A 27,481-nucleotide genomic window follows, 5' to 3' on the forward strand; every position below is an offset into this window, starting at 1 on the left:
CATAGCGCGCCCTCTTTCGGAAACACCGGTGAACTTCTTCTTCTTCTTCTTCTTTGTTTTTAACGGCGGTTGGCAACCAGCTTTTGGTGCATTACCGCCCCCTTCTGCTCCGGAGTGTGAATCAGACAATAGGCTTACAATCTAGTTTCTACATAAAAAAAAAAAAAAAAAAAACACTTTCATTCATTACCCAACACACTTACCCATATCCCTATTTTATCTTCATAACCTATTGAACAAACCAGTTTCCCTTAAGAAAGTTAACAATATCCTAACCTGTGCTCTATCACCTATGCTCAACACTCCTTTTAATGTTAAATCCTGCACCCCTATTTCCCTCAAATTATTCCTCATTGTTACTCTCTGTTCCTCATACCTCCTGCATCTTATAATTATGTGCTCCACTGACTCCTCTTCCTGACACCACTCACACAAGCCTGTCTCGTGTTTTCCTATCATTTTCAGTGATCTGTTTAAAGCACCATGCCCCAGCCTTAACCTTGTCACTACAGTTTCCTCTCTCCTGTGCCCACCACCTAACCTATTTATTTTTACACTCTTTTGAATTTGATATAAATGCCTTCCTTTCTCCTCTCTGTCCCACCTTTCTTGCCAAATTTGGTTAGTTTTTTCCCAGATGATACTTTTGACCTCTGCTTTACTTATTTTAATTTGCATTTCTATATTTCCCTTCTTTAAAGCCCTCTTTGCCAATTCATCCACCTGCTCATTCCCTTTCACCCCTACATGTGCTGGAACCCACATAAATTGTACCTGTCCTCCTTGATTTGTTATTCTTGTTACTGACTGAAGGACTTCATATAATACATCTTGACGGCTAGAGTGAAAAGACCTTAAACTCTCAAGGACTGAGGATGAATCGGTGCATATCAGAACCTTTTCTTGACTTGTTTTTTCCACCCACCTTAACGCTACTAATACTGCCACCATTTCCACTGTATATACTCCTAAAAAATCAGATGTTCTTCTATTAATTCCTATTCCTTTAGCAGGTATTGCCACCCCATATCCTGTCACTCCTGTCTCAGGTTTCTTAGAACCATCTGTATACACATGTACAAATTCTTTATAATCTTTATTTATAAGGTACTTAAATGCATTTACCAAATCTATCTGATCTTTTCCATCATCCTTCCTTTTTAATTCTAACAAATACCAGTCAATATCAGGCCAAACAAGTAACCACGGAGCCACCATTGGATATACTACAGTAGGGCTCATCTTCATATAAAATACTCCAAATTCTCTTGCTACCTCGTTGCCTATTCTACTAAAATTCTCTCCTTTGTAACTTGCATTCTCCCAGGTCTCCTGCAACACTATTTTTGTGGGGTGGAACTCATTATGACCCTGCAAATTAGCCCAATAATTTGTCATCAGCTGCCTCCTTCTAATTGCTAACGGCATTTCTCCCATTTCTACCTGCAGTGCAGGTACTGGTGAAGTTTTAAAAGCACCACTACACACTCTTAATGCCTGTGCCTGGATCCCATCTAGTTTCTTTAATAGAGATTTGGCTGCTGACCCATAAGCTACACTCCCATAATCCAACACAGATCTAATCAATGCCACATATACTGTTTTTAATGCATAACAACTAGCTCCCCATTGCCTACCTGTCAAACATCTCATTACATTAATTACTTTTTTGCATTTTCCTTCTATTTTCTTTATATGATCTACCCATGTTAACCGTGAATCGAAAATAATCCCCAAAAATTTGAAAGTTCCAACCCTTTCTAATTCTTTCCCATACATATTTAACTTCATCCCTTCCTTAATTTGTTTCTTGGTGAAAAAGACTGTTTGAGTTTTTTCTATTGAAAACTTAAACCCCCAATCATATCCCCACTCCACCACCTCATCAATTGCTCCTTGTACTTTCCTGATTGCATGCTCCATATTCCTTCCCCTTTTCCACAACGCCCCATCATCCGCAAACAGTGACCTCCCTATATCCATTGGTACCTTAGTAAAGACATCATCAATCATGATGATAAAAAGTAGTGGGCTAATCACACTGCCTTGAGGTGTTCCATTGCCCACATCGAACTGACTTGATATGTCTGACCCTATTCGTACTTCAATTTTTCTTCCAAACAAAAAATTCTTTATCCAATTAAAAACTCTTCCACCTAGACCCATCAAGTGCAACTTTATCAACAATCCTTCCTTCCACATCATGTCATACGCTTTTTCTATATCAAAAAACACTGTAATGACTGATTCCTTATTTGCCTGAGCCTTTCTTATTTCATTTTCTAGTCTTATAACCGAATCCATGGTACTCCTCCCTTTCCTAAACCCACTTTGATATTTTGCTAGTTTTCCACTTTTTTCTAGTATATATGATAACCTTTCTGTTATCATCCTTTCCATAATTTTGCATACATTTGATGTTAATGCTATTGGTCTATAACTTGTGGGTTTAGAAGGATCCTTGCCTGGTTTCCTTATTGGAATAACTACTGCTTCTTTCCATGCATTCGGTAATCTTCCCTCCTCCCACACTCTGTTATAAAGGTTCAGCAACTTTAAGAGTGCTTCTTTCCCTAGATGTTTTAGCATGACGTAGCATATCTGATCTTTTCCTGGAGATGTTGGTTTAGCTTTATTTATTGCTCTAATCAACTCTGCCATACTAAAAGGTTCATCTATTGTATCATCAGTTTTTTCCCTCCAGTCTAACACACCAGGATACTGATTCATTGTGTTTTCCTTTCTCATTTTGCATACTTCTGACAAGTTATCTGAACTGTGAATTTTTACAAATGTTTTTGCCATTACCTCTGCCTTATCCTTATTGGAGATTGCTGTACCTTCCTCAGTAATTATAACTGGAATTTCCCTTTCCCTCCTTACTCCACCCATCCTTTTTATCATTCCCCAAACCTCACCAACAGGCGTTGTTCTTCCTATTTCATTGCAAAAGTTCCTCCAACTTGCCCTTTTAGCTTGACGCACTGTTCTTCTCACATTAGCCTGTGCCTTTTTATACAGAATCAAATGCTGCATGTTATGGGTGTTTTTAACTAGTTTAAATGCTCTATTCCTGTTTTTAACAGCTTGACGACACTCTTCTGTCCACCATGGTACCAGTTTTTTATTCCTCCTTTGTTTACTCCTTGGAATAGATCCACCTGCTGCCATAATAATTGCTGATGTTATTTGTTTGTTTGTTTCATCTATATTGCCAGAAATGTCTATCTTTGATAATGATTCCTCACTTAATTGCTGGAATTTTACCCAATCTGCTCTTCTAAAACCCCATTTTGGTATTCCTTCACCTGGTCTTATTTCCACTCGCTCTCCCACTGAGCATGATACTGGGTAGTGATCGCTGCCCACTGTAGTATCGCTCCAAACATGCCAGTTACTTATTCCAGCCAAGGGATTAGACACTAATGTAATATCCAATGCCGATTCATTTCCTGTTGTTATGTTTATTCTTGTTCCTCTTCCGTCATTCATACACACCAATTCCTTATCATCCATCAAATCTTCTATTACCCTTCCATTTACATCTGTATGTGAGCCCCCCCATATTTTACTGTGAGCATTAAAATCTGCACACCATATTACTTTGTTTCTATTATTTCCTTGTATCCTTAATAACCTATCTACTTCCAACCTTTTGCAAGGATTATAGTAGTTTATTATAACCACTTCCTCCCCTCTTTCCCACACTACTACCTTAATGTATTCTAAATCCTCTCCCTTTTCCAGTACCCTATATGGAACATCTTGTTTAATAAACGTAGCACATCCTCCTCCTCCCCGTCCCCCATTTTCTCTGTCATTTCTTATCCCTATAAATCCATGAATCACAAACTCTAAATTTGGCTTTAACCAAGTTTCCTGGATACACACTACATCTGGATTTATTTTCCTGTCTTTAATGAAATGTTTGAATTCCTGACCATTGGCCAGTAAACTTCTTGCATTCCATTGTAAGATGATAACCATTAATATTAACCAATACATGGTGCTTCCTGGCTTGACTGATTGGTGAGGTTCTCCCTCACTTCTTCCCACGTCAGTCCCACTAGTCCTAAATGATTTACTGCTGCTTTGACAACCAGCTGTATTTTATCATTTTTTGATTTAACTTCAGCTGTACTGTTTATCACTCCTGCAATAAACGTCACCAAGTCCTTTTTATCCACATAAATCTTGTCACTTGTTCTTTGTTGTTGTTCTTCCACCCCCAACTCTGCTTGTTCTATAGTGATATTCTTGTGTACTCTTGACACTCTTGCTGCTTCTGCATAAGTGATCCTTCTTTCAACTCTTATTTTCTGGATTTTATTTTCCTGTCTCATCACCTCACATCCTCTATAAGCCACATTATGGCTTCCTCCACAATTACAACATTTTGGTTGCACTCCTGCTCCACACTTTCCGTAGTCATGCTCGCCCCCACATCTAGCACATCTCTTCTTCTCTTTACAGTTATTGGCTATGTGTCCAAACCTCTGACAGTTAAAACACCTCAATGGTTTTGGTACATACATTCTCACTGGGTAGCTCATATAACCTAGGTATACCTTTTTTGGCATATTTCCCCCCTCAAATTCAATCAATACCGTTTCACTATCCTTTTTCACTCCTTCTCTTGTAGTTTTTAATCTTTGTGCAATCACTATTTCCCCCCCTTTAAGATGTCTCTTAAGTTCTTCCATTCCTACATTCATTGGTACCCCTGTGATCACTCCTTTGCATCTTCCACCATTTTGTTCTCCCACCCTCCGTGTGTTTATCACTTTCAGTTTTCCAATCTCTTTTACTTTGATTGCTTTCTCAAATTGATCTTCATTTGCACAATTGACCAACAAATTTCCATCATTTAGGACCTTAGCATATAAGATCTCCCCTATCTTACTTGCCAGATGTTTTGTTAATACAAACGGGTTGATTATCTTCATGTTTTCTTGATCTTTTTCATTGAATCTTATTATGACTATAAAATTCTCATGTATTTCCTTCTCATTTCGCTCATGTTCTTCTTCCTCACTTTCCGAATTCTCATCATTTTCATTCCTTATTCTTTTATTCCCTTTTACCTGACTGACTCTCTTTTTTGAAACCTCTCCCTTCAATATTCCCTCATTTCCTTCTTTCTCTTCACTGTAATCCATTTCCGCCCACCTACCTACGTCTGATCCATTCACGAAGCAGTCGTGCTCAACCGCTCCCAAAACAGTATTTCCAATGTTTTTTGAATTTCCCGCTTTCATTCGATTACTATTTCCTCGATCACGTCCTGCTGATGTCGCCGCCATCCTCCTCCATAGGTCCCACGTTGTGATTCGTTTCTCCGCGGTTGGGTCGTCTACCGTATACCGGCTTTGATTTCTCCGAGTCGGTGTGTTTCTAGACGCTACTGATCCCCAACGCCACAATTTCGTATTGATTCCACCGGTGAACTGAAGCGCTCCAATCCTGATCCATGAAGCTGCAGACACGGAGCCTGAGCCAGCCTGCTACATCTACAGTCCCGCATTCAGGATCGATACACAACGTTGTCTCACGACCAATTCGTACCTATTTTACGAGGTGGCTAATAATTTGTACGACCTCACTAGTACGATTTTATACGATTTGTCTAAACTCCTGTGTCGGTTAGGTTTAGGGGCGGGGTTAGGTGTAGGTCATTGGTAAAATGTTCGAATTGCCTTGAGATCGGGTTGCAAGGGGTCTAAGAATGCGGGACTGTAGATGCAGCAGACTCCGAGTCTTAATTTTACGATTTAAAATTTGGATTTTAATTTGCCCACAAACATCTGTTGATATTATTGAAAAACACAGTTCTTGACATTTCTGGAGTAACAAATTTCCTTGTGGTTGTGGTTATTTACACTTTTCAACGGGCCTTTTAAGATAAAAAAAAACATAACATAAATAAATAAACTGTTTGAGAATCAAAAAATGTTCTGCTTCTGTCCGTAAAAAAATACATATATTACATTTCTGTAATGTGATTCGAGTATTTTAATATGCAGTGGTGGTCACGTGACGGTAGAGGGCGACAGAACACTTTCATTCGCTGTCTTAAATCTTCGTTTGGCGCTTTTCACACTTGAACCAAACCCGTTCAAATTAACCGCACATAAATGTAATCCAAGGTTTCACGCTGTTGCTCGGTTTGCAGTTAATAAACCTTATTTTGAGACTCCACACTGTAAACGTAAACCCTGGGTTTGCATTCTTATTTACATATTTATTAGTTTAATAATATTCAATGGACGAATACGTCTCCATACCTGATTGGCATGTGACCTGTTTTAATAACTGCAGGTCGGTTTGAAAATATCAGTAAATTCACTTTGGTAATTATTAAGTCTCATGAAACTTAAAATAATGATAATAATGTCTCTTTTTGCACTGCTGTTGTCTTTAACTGTTTTTAACTGTTTTCACCTGTTTCCCGAAAACATGTTTCTGCAATCGTAGATGGCATGTAGTAAGGTAGGCTAAGCACTGCAGTTTGTTATTGGTTGTCTACTCTGTTGCTAAAGAACTCGTTTTAGCATTCCGACATCACAATTCACACTGTAATTGATACAAATGTAAAAGCAGTGTGGGCCCTTTTTTAGAATTATAAGTGTGAAATGTTGCTTTACCCAATTGTTAAAACTTTATCTGATAGCCTATGTTGTTTTGGACAGCACACAAAAGGTTAAAAGCTATCCCATCCATATACTGGGACTCCTCTTTACAAATTTTCTGAAAGACACAAGGAATTCAGTGTATTGTTGTTTCTTTTTTTAGAATCCTATTATATTCAGTTCAGGTGACACAAGGACGTCATGTGTTTATGATGCAATGACTGTGTAGGCAGCGGATGTTTAAAATGGGAGGTTCACACTTCTCATTACAAATGTTCATCCCCATGACATACATAAACACAAGGCATTCCTCATGACGTTCTTCATTAAAAGAAAACCCTTAAAAACATAATGAGTCCAAATAAACAACCTTCATTTTATCTACATGTTCTGTTAGGCTATGAAAGTTGGAAATCTGCTCTCTTTTAATTTAGTCACTTTCATTGGTACATTGGTACAACCCAAGATAAGAATGCAGATTTTAGTGTGGTGGAGTGTATAATAGATTATCACACATTATTTGAGAATTTTAAGAGTGTATGGAACAATGGAACCTTTCAGATGTAGTTTATCAGACACACAATCATAGATTGTGTAATTTAGTTATCTGACTGCTGAGTCCCATAATTGCCTTATCTGCTCTCTTTTAATTACCTCACTATTGATTTATGTCAACAATTTCATTGACTCTTGGTGCAACCCAAGATGAAAATGCAGATTTTAGTGTGGTGAAGATTATAATAGATTCTCACATACTATTTGAGAACTTTAAGAGTGTGTGTGGAACAATTGAACTTTTCAGAGGAACCTTTTAGATGTAGTTTATCAGACATACAATCATTAGATTGTTTAATTTAGTTTAGCTAACTGCAGAGTTCCATAATGGCCTACTTGTCACTATAACAGTATGCTGAAGTGCTGCTATACTGTGGTTTCAGTTGTACAACATACACTTAACATATGCAGTAAGAATGATTTTTGTGCCATGATTAGACACTAAAATGCATATTTACTATGTTTGTACTCTTATTTATTTATATATATATGTAGTAAGTTCGTGTGGGCAAGGAAGAGGACAAAGGGGTCGGCTGGACTGCTTACGTATTTAGTAAACAGAAAATAACTCAAACTTTGCAAACACCAAATGTTGACTTCTATTCTGACACGTTGTCACAGCACTTTCGATTTACTCCTTCCGGTTTCCGTTCCCGGCTCGCGTCAGCAGTCCATCTCTCTCTCACTTGGTTCCGTCTCCCCTGGCGTTTTATACTCTCTCCACGCCAATTACTGGAACAAGAAACAGGTGATGATAATTTCTGCCCAAACCACTCACTTACCGCTCGTCTCCTGATTCTCTCTCCTGCTGCAGACTTCGCTAAACCACGCCCCCCCGCCACATACCCCCACCGCCCGACTCAGGCCGGGGAGCCATCCGGCCTGCAGCCCCCCCCCCCCCCCCCACCCCCAATTTCAGGAGAGGAAGTAGGCCACCGCCATCTGAACACCCGGCCTGTGGACCACCTTGAACTTAAAAGGCTGAAGAGCTAGATACCAACGAGTGATCCGCGCGTTGGTATCCTTCATGCGGTGGAGCCACTGCAGCGGAGCGTGGTCCGAACAGAGGGTGAACTCCTGTCCCAGGAGATAATAGTGGAGGGTGAGGACGGCCCACCAGATGGCAAGGCACTCTTTCTCTATGGTGCTGTACTTAGCCTCTCTCTTTGAGAGCTTCCGGCTAATGTACAGCACCGGCCGTTCCTCCCCCTCTATCTCCTGGGATAGGACTGCCCCCAGCCCCCTGTCCGACGCATCTGTCTGCAACAGAAAAGGGAGAGAAAAATCAGGAGAGTGTAACAACGGCCCGCCACATAGAGCTGCCTTGACCTGGGTAAAGGCCTGCTGACACGGCTCCGTCCACTGGACCGTATCTGGCCCCTCCTTTTTAGTAAGGTCAGTCAAAGGGCTGGTGAGGTCCGAATAAATAATTGTAGAACGTCTATAATATCCCGCCAGCCCCAAGAACTGCCTTACCTCCTTTTTGGTCTTGGGACGTGGGCAGGTCGCAATAGCGGCTGTCTTATCAATTTGGGGACGCACCTGTCCATGCCCCAAGTGGAAGCCCAGATACCTTACCTCCACACGCCCAATCACACACTTCTTTGGGTTGGCCGTGAGCCCTGCTCCCCTCAGCGACCTCAGGACAGCCCTCAGATGCTGCATATGCCGCTGCCAATCATTACTGAATATAATGATATCATCCAGGTAGGCAGCCGCAAATGCAGCATGGGCCGCAGAATCTTATCCATGAGGCGCTGAAAGGTAGCAGGTGCCCCGAACAAGCCAAACGGAAGGGTAACAAATTGGTGTAAACCAAACGGCGTTTTGAAAGCTGTTTTTTCTTTGGATAAGGGAGACAAGGGGATCTGCCAATAGCCCTTTGTTAAGTCCAATGTCGAATAAAAGCGAGCCGTGCTTAGCCAATCAAGCAACTCGTCAACCCGCGGCATTGGATACGCGTCGAATTTCGACACAGCATTCACCTTGCGATAATCCACACAGAACCGGACGGAGCCGTCTGTTTTCGGAACTAAAACTATCGGGCTCGCCCAGTTACTGTTGGATTCTTCTATTACCCCCATGTCAAGCATAGCACCTAATTCAGCCTGAACTACTTTTTTCTTGTGCTCAGGTAAGCGATACGGCCGGCTGTGAACTACCACGCCCGGCTCGGTCTCGATATGGTGCTGAATCAGGTTAGTACAGCCCGGTAGGGGCGAGAAAACGTCGGCAAACTCTGCCTGTAATTTCGTTAAATCAGTAAGTTGGGACGGCGAGAGGTGATCTCCACCTGGAGCCAGGGCGAGGGATTGTGGTTTGATATTCGCCTCTGGACCGACATCATCCTCCCCCCCAATCACCGTTGCCAACATCACTGATTCTGCCTCATTCCATTTTTCAAGGAGGTTGAGGTGGTAAATTTGACGGGCCCCGTTCCTGTTGGACCGTATTACCTCATAATCGAGATCTCCGACTTGTCGTGCGACCTCAAACGGTCCCTGCCACTTAGCCATTAATTTAGAGCTCGACGTTGGGAGTAATACAAGTACTTTCTCTCCCGGTGCAAATTTGCGTAACCTAGTTCCCCTGTTATACAGCTGTCTCTGGCGGTCCTGGGCTTGTAACAAATTCTCCATTGATAGCCGCCCCAATGTGTGGAGTTTTGTTCTCAAGTCCAGCACGTATTGAATTTCGTTTTTGCCCTGAGAGGGTCCCTCCTCCCAAGTTTCTCTCAGTACGTCGAGCACTCCCCGGGGCTGGTGCCCATAGAGAAGCTCGAAGGGGGAAAACCCCGTGGAGGCTTGTGGGACCTCTCGCACAGCGAATAACAAGGGCTCTAGCCACCTATCCCAATTTTTGGCGTCTTCGTGAACGAACTTACGGATCATGGTTTTAAGAGTGCGATTAAATCGTTCGACCAGGCCGTCGGTTTGTGGGTGATAGACGCTAGTTCGAATCAATTTAATGCCCAATAACCCGTACAGTTCGCGTAGCATACGTGACATAAACGCCGTGCCTTGATCGGTGAGGATTTCTTTTGGAACCCCCACCCGGGAGATAAGACGAAACAGGGCATCCGCAACACTTTTAGCGGAAATGTTGCGGAGGGCCACCGCTTCAGGATATCGTGTTGCATAATCAACTATGACTAATGCAAAGCGATGTCCTCGTGTCGATCGCTGTAATGGCCCGATGAGGTCCATTCCAATTCTTTCGAAGGGGACCTGCATTGAGGGAAGAGGGCGCAAAGGCGCTTTTGGGGTGGCCGGTGGGTTCACCAACTGACATTCCGGACAAGACGTGCACCACCTGCGCACGTTGTCATGAATGCCCGGCCAAAAGAAACGGGTCATGAGGCGATTTAGTGTTGTGGCCTGTCCCAAATGGCCCGCCATAGGATTAGAATGAGCCGCATGGAAAAGCATTTCCCTGTGGCCCTTTGGAATTAACAACTGGGTTGTATTCACTTTTGTCCGAGCGTCTTGGGTCACTCGATACAACCGGTCTTTTAAAATGGCAAAATACGGATAGGAGAGCGGGAGGGCAGGTTGGAGAGACTGGTCATCGATGGCGCGGACCTGTTGAAACGCATGTTTTAGTGTCTCATCCTGAGACTGCTCCAGAGGACAGTCATCACGCTCCGAGAGAATCAGTCTCTCGATTTCGTTCGGTTCCCCTGAAGCAGAACCCAGTGGTCCTGGCTCAGTGTTCCCCCACCTGTACCCGCGCGGTCTCCTTCCGCGCCTTATTTCCCCAAGAGGCATCCGCACATGACAACCCCAATAAAACCGTAAACGCGGGCCAATTCGTTCCCAAAATTATCGGATGCCGGAGGTGGGGACTAACCGCCACCTCCACACTATGCTTTTGTCCCCGGAATTGAATCATAATTGGGACGACCGGGATCATTGTCCCCACCTCCATCACTGGACACCTGTCCACGAAATGCTCCGGGTCCCCGCAACGCCAACAGGCCAGCCCAGACCTACCCGCCGCCCCAGTGGCAGGGAGTGGATTGGAGAATTGGCGCGGAGAGAGCAGAGAAACGGAAGCACTGTCCCCTCCGGGGGACAGGCGGGGCCCTGGGACTCACGAAGTGCCCTTGGTCAAACCCGCCCCGCCCCCGCCAGATGGATGGATGAGTCCAATGACGTGGGGTGGTGGCACTGGACCCACTCGGCCGTCTTTTTGGGAAGCCGAGTGATGAACTGCTCCAGCACCACCAGGTCGATGACATGCTCCACGTCGCTTCCCTCGGCTAGTAGCCACTTGCGGCAGGAGTCCCGGAGCTGTTGGGCCATCACGAGGGGCCGACCGGCCTCGCCCAAGTCCAGGGATCGGAAGCGCTGGTGATGTTGCTCTGGCGACCGGCCGACCCGCTGGATGATGGCCCTCTTCAGGTCGTTGAAGACCAGGAGGTTCGCCACCGGAAGTTGTTAGGCGGCCACCTGGGCCTCACCGGAGAGCAGGGGAATGAGGCGCACCGGCCACTGCTCGCGGGGCCACCCGCAGGCCTCCGCCGATTTCTCGAACAGTTCCAGGAAGGCCTCCGGATCGTCCTGGGACCCCATCTTGTGCAGTGGCAGGTGGAAGGGGGCGGCGGGCGGCCCGGCGGCCTCGGCGTGAACCTCCCGATCAACCCAGCTCCGGAACCTCTCGCGGTCCTCCTGCTGGGCCTGAACGATGGCCTGGAATCGTCTCTCCTGATCGGTCCTCAGGTCCAGCAGGGCCTGTTGTTGTTCGCGGTGCAGGACCACGAGGGAAGATGCCAGAGGTGGGGACTACCTCAAGCGGCGTGGAGGACGGGCTTTGCATGGCGGCGGCGGCGGTCCTTCTTCCTTCCCGGGATTCGGCACCAGTGTAGTAAGTTCGTGTGGGCAAGGAAGAGGACAAAGGGGTCGGCTGGACTGCTGACGTATTTATTAAACAGAAAATAACTCCGGTTTCCGTTCCCGGCTCGCGTCAGCAGTCCATCTCTCTCTCACTTGGTTCCGTCTCCCCTGGCGTTTTATACTCTCTCCACGCCAATTACTGGAACAAGAAACAGGCGATGATAATTTCTGCCCAAACCACTCACTTACCACTCGTCTCCTGATTCTCTCTCCCGCTGCAGACTTCACTAAACCACGCCCCCCCCTGCCACAATATATATAAATAATAAAAAAACTTCATGATCTACCATTTTACTGTGTGAAAAAAAGGTGCATAATGTCATCCTGATATCAAAGTGTTGGTTTGAGGATTATCTAGCACCTACTTTTCTTGTCCCTTTCACTCCTCACATACTAATGGGCAGTAGTGGTTAAGGGTAAAGGGAAATGATACAGCTCAAAATAAAAATGACCTCTCCATCCAAGCGATAACCGACTACAGCAAGAGAGCAGTGACATTGCCAAGGTTTCATGTTTTGTTTTGTACCTCGGGATGTTGCTCTTTTGTTGAGGCACTCCCTCAGTTCATAAAACATAAATCAGGAGTGGACTTTTATGATGTTGTTTTAGCAGTTGCCATTAAAACATAAACACACCAAAAGCCCAAAGGTGCTTTTGGTCACATCCTTGGGATAGGTAATTAGTTATTATAATCAAAGGATAATTTTGTATTGAATAGGACAGTTCAACCAAAAATAAAACTTCTGTTGTCATTTGCTCACCCTCATGTTGTTCCATACCTGACTTCTGTAGAACACCAAATAATACATTTAGAAAAGTGTTTGTTCATCTATACAGTGAAGGTCAAATGTTTTTTGGACCCCAATGACCTTCGAAATATAGGTTATGCTCTGCAGACGAATAAAAAAGTACTAAATAAGGGTGAGTAAATGATAACAAAAATGTATTTGGGGTTGAACTAATGAGAAGTAGTAAATCTCTGCACTTTAAATAGACATTATGTATCTCAATAAAAGTTCACAGAACAATTTAGAGAAAAACTAAAGCACCTGCACAACTTAATGTCAACAATTAGACTGTAAATGGTCATTGCATTGTGTCACTCACCACTTCTATTTTTAGAAGACCAGATCATCTGGTTTCACAGTTTGTGGAGTTGTTTTTCAGTTTAAAAAAGCGTTTCCATGATGAGATGTGTGACAACTTCCTGTGGCTAGAATGCCATCATACTCCGCATACTTATTGGCATGCTTGTCCTTTGGACACCCTCTTCAGGTGTTTTTTTGTTTTGTACTTGACTGAGAGAAAGAGAGGCAGAGCAGCGAGATGGAGTCTCGTTCCTATATTCAAGATACTGTCCTCTATGCCTTCTTTGATGACCTAGATAATAACGATGATAAGGGATTTAAAAACTTGACTTGCATAAACAAGCCTAAACATGAAGCAAAAGAAACATTGAGAATTCAGAAACTGAATCAAACAAATCCACACAAAATTGAAATCAGCTAAAAATATGAATACAATACAAATGTTATTCTTTAAAATACTGTTTACCATTGAAACTGTGAGAACAAAGTAGTACTATCAATCTAATTTGCTAAAAAGTGCTAATATAAAAATAAAAAAAACTAAGTATCTGAGCTGAACTCACATCTTATAATTAAAACATCCAAATTAACTTTTCAAAGCTGTAAAGATTCATACTGTATAGAATCATGCCCACTTTACGCATTACATAAACAGGAATGTAAATCAACCAGCTCAATAAAGAGTCAAACACGATCCTCACTACACAACAAATGTATCACTGTGCAAATCACAGCACAGTGTAAACCGATAAGGACGCTCCAGAAACAACCGAATTCCCTGAATTTGTCGGAATTGACTATAAATCTGCATATGCAGAGCGGACTTTTTCCATTTAAAAAAATCCTTAAGTACACAGACGTAAACACAAAGAACACACACCTGGAGCTTTGAACGTCCTGAATTCAATGTTGACCAGGATAAAACGGATAATAATAGGGCAGTTATTTTCTCCTTGTTTGGGCTTAAATACATAACACTCCTTCATTCCCTCCCAATCAAACACCTTTGGGTTGATCTTGGGAAATGGATGTTTTGTTCATTCATGCTCATTTTTCAGCTAGCAGAAGCAGAAAGGAACAATCATTTACAAAACCTATGTGGCATGCATATTGTCTGTGCATGTAAAATGTTCTTTAAGCTACATAATTGATATACAGATAATTACTTGAGTTTTTTTTACGTATTATAATTGATAACACTAGCCCGAGTACTAACCTTAAATAGAGGACTAGAGTCACTCGGTTAGGCAGAAAAGTCTAAGTAGATAACGAGGTCTCTGAATCAGAGGATAAGAAAGCTAAAGGTCAAGCCACTGTCCACCACATTAATTTTCTTGCTCTTTATGTCTAATGGCTCATAGATACAGACAAACTCAAATGGGTCTGAAAACATCCAAATTTAAAAAAAAAGAACAATAAGGCAACCCTTGAGGATGAACTTAAATGACCCTTACAAACATGAACTCTTACCTGTGACCACATCAACCTCATCCTCCATGGGACTGGCAGTCTCAGTGAAATGGGAAAGTGGCACAGCATTGTTGAGGTTTAAGATCAACATGAAGTTATGTACTTTTCCTGCTCTGCCTTCTCGTGTTTTAAAAAGCTAACCATGCTCTGCATCCTGCTGGCCTGATACTCGTCCTCTGCAGGTAGAAGACAAAACCTACATTTTATTTTGATGGGGTGCTGTGGGATCCAGAAAAATAATAAGATTACGTATTGAAAAAAGAAATACAAATTTACAATACATACAAAAATTATTTAATAAAAATAAATGTGACATTATTATTGTAATATTTTCCAAATAATATTTTAGACATAAACTTTTTTTTTCTTAGTGTACCTTTAGACATGCAAATATGTATACCTGCCTTTATATTTTTTCTCTACCTGAGAATATCACAATCACTCAGATCATCCCAGTATGAATGTGTGTGCCAGGATGTTTGCATGTGATGTGGGCTTCACAACTTTGTCAGTGTTGTAAAAAAATATCCTTTGAATCTGCTGTGAAATTTAATCTAGGCAGTACACCTTTCAAAGAATGTGTCTTTACGGTCACAGTTACGGTCATACATTTTGCGTGTGTGCTATTGAATTACAACACACATTTTTCTTGCATTGCAATATAGTAAGGATGAGATTATTGTAAATGACTGAACCAACACCCTTAAATCAGGTGATATGACTCTGACTGTGAAAATTCCAACTATATGGTGTCACTATTTCTATAAGAACACTTTCTTCTCATGATTCTCTACTACTAAGAGAAATCCAGAAAACAAAGAGTCTGTACTCATAAGGAAGTAAAGAGGGTTCTCTTCATGCTTCTTGACCACATTACACCTGAATTGCTTGCTTCCAAAAAGGTCAGGTTTCATATTTAGCCATTCTGATCTCATACGGACTGAACTCCACCCAATCTGTCATTTAAAACATGCCAATCAAAACACAACCACAATAGAAATGGATCCACAACCAACAAAAATCTGCAAAACATGCCCATGATAACAAATAAACAGTAACAATTACAAGAAAAACAGGAGGTCTAATTATATAGAGATAACTAATAATTTTGGACAACAGACCAACACTAAGTTCTAAGAAACATAATGATATTGCATACTTCAGATAGTTTCTGGCAATGTGCGAAAGCAGTGTTTCAGATTTCAGCTTCTTGAGAATGTTGATAATGCATGTCACTTTTGTCGAAGGCAGGTGCATGAATCAACTAAACGAAATGCTCAAAACATACTGTACATAAGCTATTTTGTGTGAATGAGCCTGAATAAAATTGACATGCATTTTCAGACAAAAATGATTAATCAAAGTCTGAGGTATTGACAGTTACCACAGTTTTAGTCTATTGTGGATGTAGGATTGGTTTGGATCTCTTTCTGTCTCTTAGGATTATTTTAGTACTTCAATGACACGTGATGTGAGGGTGATTCCCTTGATGTCTCAGTGTCTGTATAGTTCCTTTCATTCAGCAGCATTTATCGGTCCCTCAAGGATTTCATGGAACTTTTCAGATTTTTGGTGTTTTTGCTGTGGCTTTTCTCAAAATGTGTGGTGATAATTGTGGCATTTCTTATTGTTTTGCAGTGAAAATATACCACAAAAACATTCTCCTAACATTGTTATGCCTTTTCTTACTCCGAGAACCATTGTAGGACTCCAGACTAACATTTGAGGACACCAGCACCAGTGCCATTAAGTTCTACAGAAGGTGGCACCAGCACCTGACAGTAAAGCACTCACCCCAATCTTGGAGATGTCGGTATTTACATATGCAAGATGTATTTTTTTAAGCGCTTGCTCATCTGCATTACATCTCTAAGATGTTTCCTGTCAGATGTCAAATAGATATTTATTAGAATACATGCAAAACTGCTTCTGAGACATTTATCAGATTACAAAGCAGATGTTTCTCAGATATTTAGCAGACATATTATAGATGTACTTGTTTCTAAGTAGTTGAGATAACTTTTATTACTGTCATACATAATGTCTAAATATAATTTAATAAATACAAAATATATATATTAGGGAGTGAAAATGGCTAATAAGCCTATAAGTACTTCTCTGCAGCCATCTACTAGTGGTTATTTAATGTCTTTTTTATTTTTAAATAAGTGTTTGCTTTCCTACATCATGAAACTTTTAGTTTTATAAATGGAGGCAATACATATATTCGGTAATACTTAAAGCTTTGAAGTGCTGGGAAAAGTTGTGTCAGGCATTTAAAAATGATAATGAGATAATTTCTGCCACAAGTTGATCCGGTATTTTTAAATCCATGGTGAATGGTGGTGATTTGTGTTTATTGAACAATGTTTTTCTGGTTTCCACATCAGTGGCGTTTGTTCTTATATCTGTAGCTTATCTGTATAAAAAATATCTGTAAAAAAATTCTGTGCCAAATTTGAATGCTTCTTACAAGATTTTACAGATATTATTGATTCTACTGCGAATTGGAATACTTTCTTCACTGTATCTCTCAGCACTGTGTATAACGGTGTCACATGATCAAGATCAGCCCGTGGCTCCGGCCCCAGCAGATAAAACTTCTGCGCTGCTTAGCTCAAACAAATAGCACAGATTCGTTCTGCTTACATTTTTCCAATGTAGCTCTTGTAAATCGATCATGATGACAACATAAGGCCAAAGCCACTAGAAGGCAAGCCTGCAACCATTAGCCAAAAAAGCATAACAGCTAAAGCTAACGCTTCCGGTCCGGCAGTATGTGGGAAAAGGAGACCAGAGGCTTCACTACGCTGAATAAACAGCTTTTTAGATGGAATGGCTTATCATTTCCATGAATCAACAGTTTATCTGCAAATCTTCAATATGTTTTACACTAGATTAAAACTTCTAGATTGGACTATCTATAGAGTTTACCACAAAAAAAAATGCAGTTTCATGAGAAAAGTCACTGGCTTTCTGCGACAGGTGGGATTCAGCTTACGGCACATCTCATTTATTCCTATGGTTTCAGTTAAAGGTGATTGAGTGTCGTATAGCTCTGACTGAATTTTGAATGACGTCAAGGCTGTAATGTGATTTGGTTATTAAGGGACGCATGATCCAAGTTAGCCATTACGCTTTCTCCAATAGTAAGTAATACAGACCCTCTCATCTGCCTATAGTAAAATAATCTGGAAAGGCTGTTCATTCCATGTGGAACTGAGAAACAACCTATCTTTGTGTGTATATATATATATATATATATATATATATATATATATAGGGGTAAGGGGGGTGTCTGTGGTCTTGGGTGACGGGACGGGATGGCTTATGATATTAGACTTCGTAGCCTATAATAAAAGATAATGAATTTCAAACCTTAACTAAACACATTTTAATTCAAAGATCAACCGTCTGTCATTACTCTTTAGTCTGCCGCAAGAAACAACAACATTAAAATCATGAACTCAAATGTCATTGTAGAAAAAAACAAAAAAACAATGACTGTTGTAACAGTGCGTAAATCAGACCTTTCTGTAACGCTAACGCTAATGAGCTTAAACATATTTTTTGTACACAGTGCCGCGAACTGTCAATCACTCCTGTACGCGTGCATTACTGTCCTCCTCGCAGCTGCAGCAACTTGCGCTCTCTTCATCAAGCTTTAAAACAAAAAGGGGACAAAAACTTTGTATTGTCTTTGTGTATATATATTAATTAGAATAGATAAATGAATATCTAAATTCGTGCCTAGCCGCCTATGGTATTTTTTTTTTCTTAAAGATTCTGTAGCCAATGAGCAGCCGGCGGGGGCTGGTTGCAGGACGACTCAACCTCCGCAGACAGTTTTTAATGTTTATCAGACAATAACTACTCAAGATTTTGCTTTAGTATAATTTTCGGGACAATTAGGGCCAGTTTCGGGATTCGGGACAACAGTTTAGATTTCGGGACTGTCCCGAATTTTTCAAGTTTTCCTCGCTGCAGACTGTAGCGCGGTGACGTCACGTATGTATGTCACGTATGTGTTTACCGCGCATGCACAGTAACGTATATGTATTTACCGTAAATACGAGTGTGCGCCGTACTGACTGTCATTAATGCGTATATCCAGGTTCATTCACTTCCGGATGTTCGTAAGGTATGGTGGATATGAGATATTACTTTTGTTTACATAAAATGTGCGTTTAAATGTAAGCATGCTTTGGTCATAATCATAGAGAGTGTCATTGGAAATGTGTGCGATTTCAAACATTTATGACATGTTTTATGATATAGTATTTGAATGATGGTCTTTCAAAGTCTTATTTCGCCTAAAATGAACCATTAAAGATGTCTTAAAATAAAGCAGAAAGACTTTATTAATATAAGTAATGCCATTGATGGTTGCATGCATTGCAAAAAAAAATCATATTTGTAATCTTTTTCATTAACATTATCAAAGATTAGTAGATACTGTAACACATGTATTGTTCATTGTTAGTTCATGTTAATTAATACATTAACTAGTGTTTACAAATGACACCTTATTGTAAAGTGTTACCTCTCAAATTGACCTTCATATGTCTTAATATGAGTTTTTGGGGACATTGTCAGTGAGAAGAAATTCAGAGAAGAGACCCACTTCATGTGGCAAGAGTACTGTAATTATCTGTTTTTATTTCTCTGACAGACTGTATAGCCCTCAACTGTAACATTTTCAAATTGAAAAAAACTTTCTCCAGCCAAGCCAGCCTAAATTTTGACTTGACAAAATTTATTAATTTAGTTTATATTAATGCTGGTTATAAATTAAATCTCGTAGGTAGTTTACAGACAAAGAAAATAAAACTTTTTTTCTAACACCATGCTATAATATATTTAAAAATACATTTAAAATATTTTCCTTGTAGGACTCTTCTGCCTTTCTTCAAAATGATTTAATCTTGCTTTAGTATTGTTTGTTCTTTTATGTAAATTAGGTGTCGTGAACTGGAGTGCATTGTCTGAACAATACAACCTGAGTGTCCGGGCGTCATGTTCTCTGACCCAGTGCCTCCGGTGCAGTGAGATATTTAAAGACTGTCCACCTGGCTGTGTGAGGAATCGCAGGAGGAGTCCTGTGTGGGTTTTATCCATTCAAAGAATTTGAGGGCTACTGCTTGGCTTATTGTTTTATCAGTGATGGAGGTGAATTTCAGATTTTTTTTTCTTGTGTCATGTCTATAGTCTTAATCTATATTTGTATATACAATTATATTTTCTGTTTTGTTCTTTGAAATAAAAAAAAAAAGATCACTGTCATCAGTTTTTTTTGGAGGCGCCATCCATAAAATGGGATGCAGACACTGAAAACATACTGTATGTAGTCAACGTAACTTAAAACTACTTTACTGGCTTAAATGTTTCACATGCAGTATTGCTAAAGCAAAAGAAAAATGTCCAAATTTATAGTTAATAAATAGATAAACAAGAACCATAGCAAAGGAAAGATTAAAATAAGAAAGGCAGTGGCTATTTACACTAAGTGCGAATGGCTATAGATTCTATTTATACTATGTTAAAATAGCAGGATTTTCTGCTATTTATATTACTTACTGCAAATAGTGGCAATTATCTGTACCTCAGTATTGTAGTACATTATAAAACAGTATGCAATAATTACTGAGTGTAAATTATAATTTTAATTCAAATTATTAAATGGATGCCACCATATTAAAAAAAATAAAGCCCTCCCTCACAACTTTTTGATTATTTCCTTCGTTTTTATTTAAAATAAATGCTTATCTGATGTGATTTGAAATTTGAAAGGGGAGAAAACAACTGTCAAAAGGCAGATTCGTACCCGGATCGATTGCATCAAATTGTGAACAACACACATTTTACCATCACCATTAGAGCTGACGACTGTACTTTATCTGTTGTAATTTTGACTAGCTCAGTAAGAAATATATAAGGTGCCATTAAAGTGTAATATTACAATATACAAAGAACCTTAATGTTCTTTAATACTTTAACATTTTATTAGAGTTTTCTGTTAAGTATGCGCATCGTTTTAAAGCACGCACAATGCGAAAACAACTAACATCATCACGCAATGCAAATTACAAGCGCATGCGCGGTAAACACATACGTGATGTACCTACGTGACGTACGTACGTGACGTACCTACGTGACGTCACCACGCTACAGTCTGCAGCGAGGGGTGTCTCGAATTTTTCAGGACGTCTGGTGACCCTACCTGAAAGAGCTACTGCATTACTTCATTAGCTTGCGTCTGACCTGCAGCGATATCCAGGCTTGCTGGGGTGTCAGGCAGCAAGTCATCTGATTCTGACCGTGATGTTTTAATACTCAGAGTCTGAAGCCAGGAGAGCATATTAAGTGTTGACCACTATATCTGAATTTTTGCCGAACCGAGTGTGCGCGTTTCACAAACCCTCTTCGGCCATGTTGAGATGTTATTGATAGCGGCAAAAGCGACGCATGCGCTTTTCACTTGTAAAACTCAAGGATGTATGGGTAATGTAGTCTCTGCTCTCGGTGGTACGAATTAGGAAGCTTTTACTGAGTACCGGTGCGTACCGGCCCACTTAAAGCACTGACTTGCACTGATGCATGTATATACCAAAAACTAAATACCTGTGGCAAATGTGATGTCTGAAAAAACTGCTAATAATAAAGAGGTCCATTTATGTTCTATTAAAACAGCCATGAGCATTACAATTGGTTTACTTGTGATGTAAATCTGTTCTTAGTTAAGATGAATTTATTTACTTAAGGTCTATAAAACATTATTCCACTCTTTATTTCTCAAACCAGAAAGGGCTAGCAACAGCTCATGAGGCATGACCTGTTCAGTCATTTGCAACAGAATTAAGAGAATGTCTGTGGTCTATATTCAGTTACAGACTGACAGATAAACCTTTAAAGAACTAAAATGTTTGGCACTTCAGGGCTTTCTTGGGGATTTAGAAGAACAATAAAAAGTTCTTTGAACTAAAAAAAAGTATACATACTTGCTCACATTTTTATGCTTATTTACTGACGCAGTTGGGTTCTCCCCAGACAGTTCAACAAGTCAGACTACTATAAATGGCATCCCCCTTTATTCTTTCAGTAAACACACTGACAACAATGTAGCTGATAATGGTCTTTGTAAATTTCCAAGGTATAGTATTACCCTACACAATTAGTTGGCATAATAGAAATGGATTTTTGATGTCATAAAGAAAATAATAACCCATCCTTGAAATTATAATTACATTTTGACACAAATATGTGACAAATATAAAAATACAAAACTTGTCTAAAGTTAATTCAAAAGTAATCAAAATTTTTTAATGTGAAGTTCAATTTTCACTTCTGCATGCTCTTGGAAAGTCAGTTATAGATCTGATTATAAAAGATTTATCCATGCATTCTTTTCCTTTTTTATCCACTTTTTTTTTGCATTTTTAATTAAAATAAGTTATAACTCACCTTTCCAGTGAAATAACAGACTCCTCTCTGCTGATGTATACTGGACATCACTTAAACCCCGCCCTTTTCTTACATTTGGCTGCAAGTTCTGAGAGGCTGAACAAAGACCCCACACAGCATAGAAGCCACTAATTCTTACACAGTTATACTGTGTATTTAAGAACATAAAAAGTGTACCAGGTAACACTGGTAATACTTTCAGGAAATCATATTTATGCTAACAAGATGTGAACAAAGTTTCTTTGAGTTGTGCTCCAGATCCTTAGCATTTCTAGGCTAACATTTCTAGCTGCAGTGTAACTGTATTGACTAAGTGACCTGTCTCATTGCATTTAAAGGATTAGTTCGCTTGTAGAATACCGGTTTCCTGATAATTTACACACCCCCATGTCATCCAAGATGTTCATGTTTTTCTTTCTTCAGTCAAAAAAGGAATTAAAGTTCCTCTTCTAGGGAGCTTGCACTGCATCCTCTAGTGGAGAGGTTTTTGGGTTATCAGATCCCAATGATAGTGCTGTATTGAGTACATGCATTTCTTCCTATTTCTGAGGAATGCAGGAAAAAGCGCTTATGTCATGTGGCATGGTCCCCCCATTTTTCACAGCTCACTGTGATAGCTTTGATCTGTGGGAGCTGCATACCCTATATCAGGGCTCCTCAAATCTTGCCCTGGAGGTCCAATGCGCTGCAGAGTTTAGCTCCAACCCTGATCAAAGTCGCCTGCCTGTGATTTTCTAATGATCCCAAAGATATTGATTGGCATTGATTATCATGCTCAGGTGCGTTTGATTAGGGTTAGAGCTAAAATCTGCAGGAAAGTGGATCTTGAGGTCCAGATTTGAGAATCCCTGCCCTATATTATATATTTTATAATAATTATAATTGGTAAAAATTTATATAACGTTTTTATGGGTACTCAAGGTGCCTTACATGAAAGGGGGAATCTCCTCAACCACCACCAGTGTGCAGCATCCACCTGGATGATGCGACAGCAGCCATATTGCACCAGAACGCCCTCAACTTATTGGTGGAGAGGCGACAGAGTGATGTAGCCAATCAGTGTATGTTAATGATTAGGAGGCCATGAGGGTCAAAAGCCAATTGGAAAATTTGTCCTGGATGCAGGGTTACACCCCTACTCTTTTTCGAAGGACATCCTAGGATTTTTAATGACCACAAAGAGTCGGGACGTCTGTTTAAAGTATCATCCGAGGGACTAAACATAGTTTGGAACATAGTTGACAGCTGTATTCCAAGCTTGATTATGAGGGGAATATCCCTTCCTGTGTTCAGCAATTTAGGTTTAGGAGCCTGCCTCCCCAGGTCTCTGTTTATGTTTTATTGGGTGGTCCCTCTGAATCCTGCATATTACGTTTGGGCTGAATAGACTATTCCCCCTCTTCAGGGATATAAATAAACTTCCCCTGCTCAGAGTGTAGCTGTCTGTGTAAAGTTATGCTCCAGCTCAATCTTACTTTGCTCTGGAATATAGTGTTCTAAGGGCAGCTGTGTTCTAGCCTGGCTTCTGTGACTAAATTGCGCTTCCCTTGGCATAAGCTCTCTCAAGTAAGCACTGAATCCTTGCCTAGGAAACTGCTATTCAAGGATATATGTATTCCAGCTCAGCAACTGCTCCTCTTGTTAGGGCATTTTAGTAGTTGTCTCCAAGAGCCCCTCTCCTAAACTGTGCCATCTCCCCTGTTTAAGTTTTAATAGATGGCCCACTCTCTGATCTGGGCAATCTTCAGCATTATATAAGGGAACTACAATTCAAGAATAGCTGTGCTCCAACTCGGTGACCACTCACCTTACTAGGGTATTTTTGGGCAGTTTTGTGGGAAGGTATTGGTAGATAGCTGGATAGCTGTGTTCCTAACTTGGTTTGGATGTCCCGATTTCATTTGAAACTGGGTTCCCCATTACTGCCAAGCTACTGTATGTGATTGGCCCTGGGCATTAGTGCCTTGGCCCCTTTCTGAGGAAAGGTTTGGTGTATGTCTGTCACTTCCTTGGTGCTCTCCCACCAGGTGGACAGGAATGCATCGTGGCATGGCATTTCTTTTCCCAAAGTCACCCATGATGTCACAGGCTATATGGATCAATAGAATTGGAGTATTTTCACAAATGCTTCAGACGCTGACCCTGCTGGTGGCAGTCCCCAAAGTGTCCACTAGAGTATGCAGTGTCTCGTTCCCTCTCAGGGAACCATGGTTACATGCATAACCCAACATGTTTTTGAGGGAAACATTCCAGGTATTTGCTCAATAGCGGACTTCAATTGGTGCCAACGGGTTGAAGGTACAAACTGCAGTTTCAATGCAGCTTTAACGGCTCTACACAATTGCAGCCAAGGAATAAGTGTCTTATCTAGCTAAATGAATGGTCATTTTCTAAAAAAAAAATGTATATACTGTTTGACCACGGAATCCCAGTTGAGGAATAAGTGCATTATCTAGCAAAATGATTGGCTAGATAAGACACTTATTCCTCGGCTGGGATTGTGTAGAGCCCTTTGAAGCTGCACTGAAACAGTTTGGACCTTCAACCCGTTGGCTCCTATTGAAATGCACTATAAAGAGGAAAAATCCTGGAATGTTTTCCTCAACATCTTGGATGACATAGGGGTGAGTAAATTATCAGGAATTTTTTATTCTGGAAGTGAACTAATCCTTTAAATGCATAAAAGCAGTTTAACTTTTGTCATTTCCGGCCTATGGTTCATGTTTTTTATTCACTGATTGATTATGAAATCATCCTGTACTGCGCAAGCCCTATGAGTTCTGACTAACATTTCCTCTTTAGCTTGTCCATTTTCACATTGAGCCAATACTGAACCAGTAAAGGCATAAGAAATGTGTCAAAGAAAACAGAAACTTGGTAATGAAGGCCACCTGAGAACATTCAAAAAACAAAACCATCATTAAAAGCTTTAATGTTGAAATATTTATTATATTTTGTTACGGCTACTTAATGTTGCTTTCTTATCTGGTAGATGATGACTTCCCTAAAGTTATCTAGAAATCTGAGCTGCAGTCAATGGATTCTGAGGAAGCATTCAATGATTGAGTGGTACTTCATGAGGAGAGGAAGGGAGGTGGGAAGGTTCCTCCATGTGCAACAATTTCTTGATGCCCAGCATGACTCTGTCATACCGGTGTTGTCTATAGAGCCTTTCTTTAGGGCACAGATCCAGATTGAATTGCAGGTCTATTGCTCAGCTGAGAACAGTGGAAAAAGTCGGATTTGTGGCACTTCAACTATAAAAGATATATATTATTATACACAACTCACAGAAGCCAGTTTTGTTGATTGTGATTATACATACAGTAACACTCCTCCAAGGAAAGTTCTAAGTATACGTTGGTCATCTGTGAAATTACAATAACCGACATTACCACAATCCACATCAAAAATGGTAGAAGGCAGGGAGAGAAGAAATTCTAAACAAATGTGACAACAGCATTGACATTGACATTTTTACATTTTGACAGTATAATATAATATGATATAAATCAAAATACAGTATAAGTTATTGTACTATAAAAAGTAAATATGATAGGGTTGATTTTCCTTTTAAAACATTCTTAAAGAGAAAGTGTTCCTCAAATAGATGAAACTTACTTTTCCTATAAGATATGACACCAGTATTGTTTGTCCAAATTTAAGTTAAGAGCAGTCATATAAAGCAGTATCCTTTATCCACAGCATAGTTAGCATTCACTAATGTCAGCTGGAAACCAGAGACAGAAACCATATCACTGACTGTACGTACACTACTAAGAACAGTGCGTTCCAAAAGCCTGATCAACATAAAAGATTTGAAGGAAGGTTTAAATTACTACACAGAGATGGAAATAGCAAAGCCTTATTAAAGCAGCATGATAGGTCAATGTACTGCTAGGAAGTGTGTAATTTATTCGGTGTAAAAAAACATTAATCTATATTAAATATGCAGAGACAATTTGGGGTTGAACATTGGTCTGTTTTTGGGTGGTATAACCTGACATACTGTGAGTTTAAAGTTACAATAAACTACATGTATTCATCAATGGTAAACATGGGCAAACCTGTTTGGAAACAATCATTTTGAGCTTCCATCTGTAACTAGTGGGCCAGAAATTACACACGTGTGCACCTTTTATATTTATTTCTGCTTCTCTGCTGCGTAGTGAATAGCAAATTATACTATTATAATGACTGTAATGTTGAAGAAGAGCTGATTATGTTTAGATTCGTAACATAAATTTTGTTTCTTTTTACCTTAAGCCCATTGTTTTGGTTGGGGTCGAGGATAAATTCAAAGGCCTCATTCCACTCTGGATTGATGCTGTTGTCTATATGTCGTATTTTTTTTCTGCTTTCTGGGGAAGTGGGATGAAACACTCCAGATATGGGTCAGGGTATCCACTACAAGAATGATTAGTTAGTTTGTTAGAAGCAATCATGATTTATTCTGTAAAATACCCAAATCAGGTCTTATTAGTAGCTTAGGAGCTAAAACCTAATGAAGGAAGTGCATTATACTGTGTGAAGTACAATGCCTCCTACTGTAAGTACCTAAACTTCATACAGAAAAAGTATAGAAAATAAGTACTCAACACAGGTTTCCAAGAGGTCCCTTGGTGACATTTTCAGCCCACAACACTTTTATTATGAGTTTGTGTGAGATTTGCAGTTCAACCTAAAAAATACACAGAACACTCAGCTCACCACCATTACTGCTGCTAGTGCTTCCCCTACTTCTTAAAACTATTACTATAATCTTTATAACTAATAAATATTTTAATTTTTAAAATTTGAACAAATCTCTAAAAAAAATATTTACACCTAATTAAAAGAGGGTGAAAAGGACATGCCAATAAAATTGGCAAAGCCCATAAAGTACACTTTTGGAGATTGGTGCAACATAACTTTTTCACACCAATACATTGTCACTTTGAGTCGGTTAGCCAGAAGCATATACAAATATATATGATATTTAAAATAATTTATGTAGAACCTGATCTCATAAAACAAAGTTTGATCTATGGAAAGTAGCATATGTTTTCTGTTTCTGCTCTTTTTTTACTCAAGCCAGCATTGGCCAATCTAGCGCAATCACCTGTCCATGGAAGGCTATGAGTGATACATGACATCCACACCAATGCACATCACCATTCTTGGTGTAAATTTAAAAAACATATAAAAAAATAAAAAAGAAGTTTTTGGAAAACCAAAATAGTGGTCATTCAGCAAACATCTCTGCTGAATCTGCTGATAAATGCCTTATGTTTCGGCTTAGTCTACTACCTTGAAAGCCACACTGTTATTTTTTTTTTTATCAGAGACCACAATCTGAGACTGTTTTTCCTACTTACAAAGATGTGATCTGTGAGAGACATGC

General features: G+C 40.1%; 1 pseudogene; it reads right to left on the reverse strand.

Annotated features, from left to right (window-relative positions):
- Nucleotides 1–14,012: 14,012 nt before the first annotated feature.
- Nucleotides 14,013–27,479, reverse strand: LOC132107403 (cytosolic phospholipase A2-like; annotated as a pseudogene).
- Between the last annotated feature and the right edge of the window lie 2 nt (nucleotides 27,480–27,481).

This window comes from Carassius carassius, chromosome 27 (assembly GCF_963082965.1).
Source record: "Carassius carassius chromosome 27, fCarCar2.1, whole genome shotgun sequence".
In the NCBI taxonomy this organism is placed as follows: domain Eukaryota; kingdom Metazoa; phylum Chordata; class Actinopteri; order Cypriniformes; family Cyprinidae; genus Carassius; species Carassius carassius.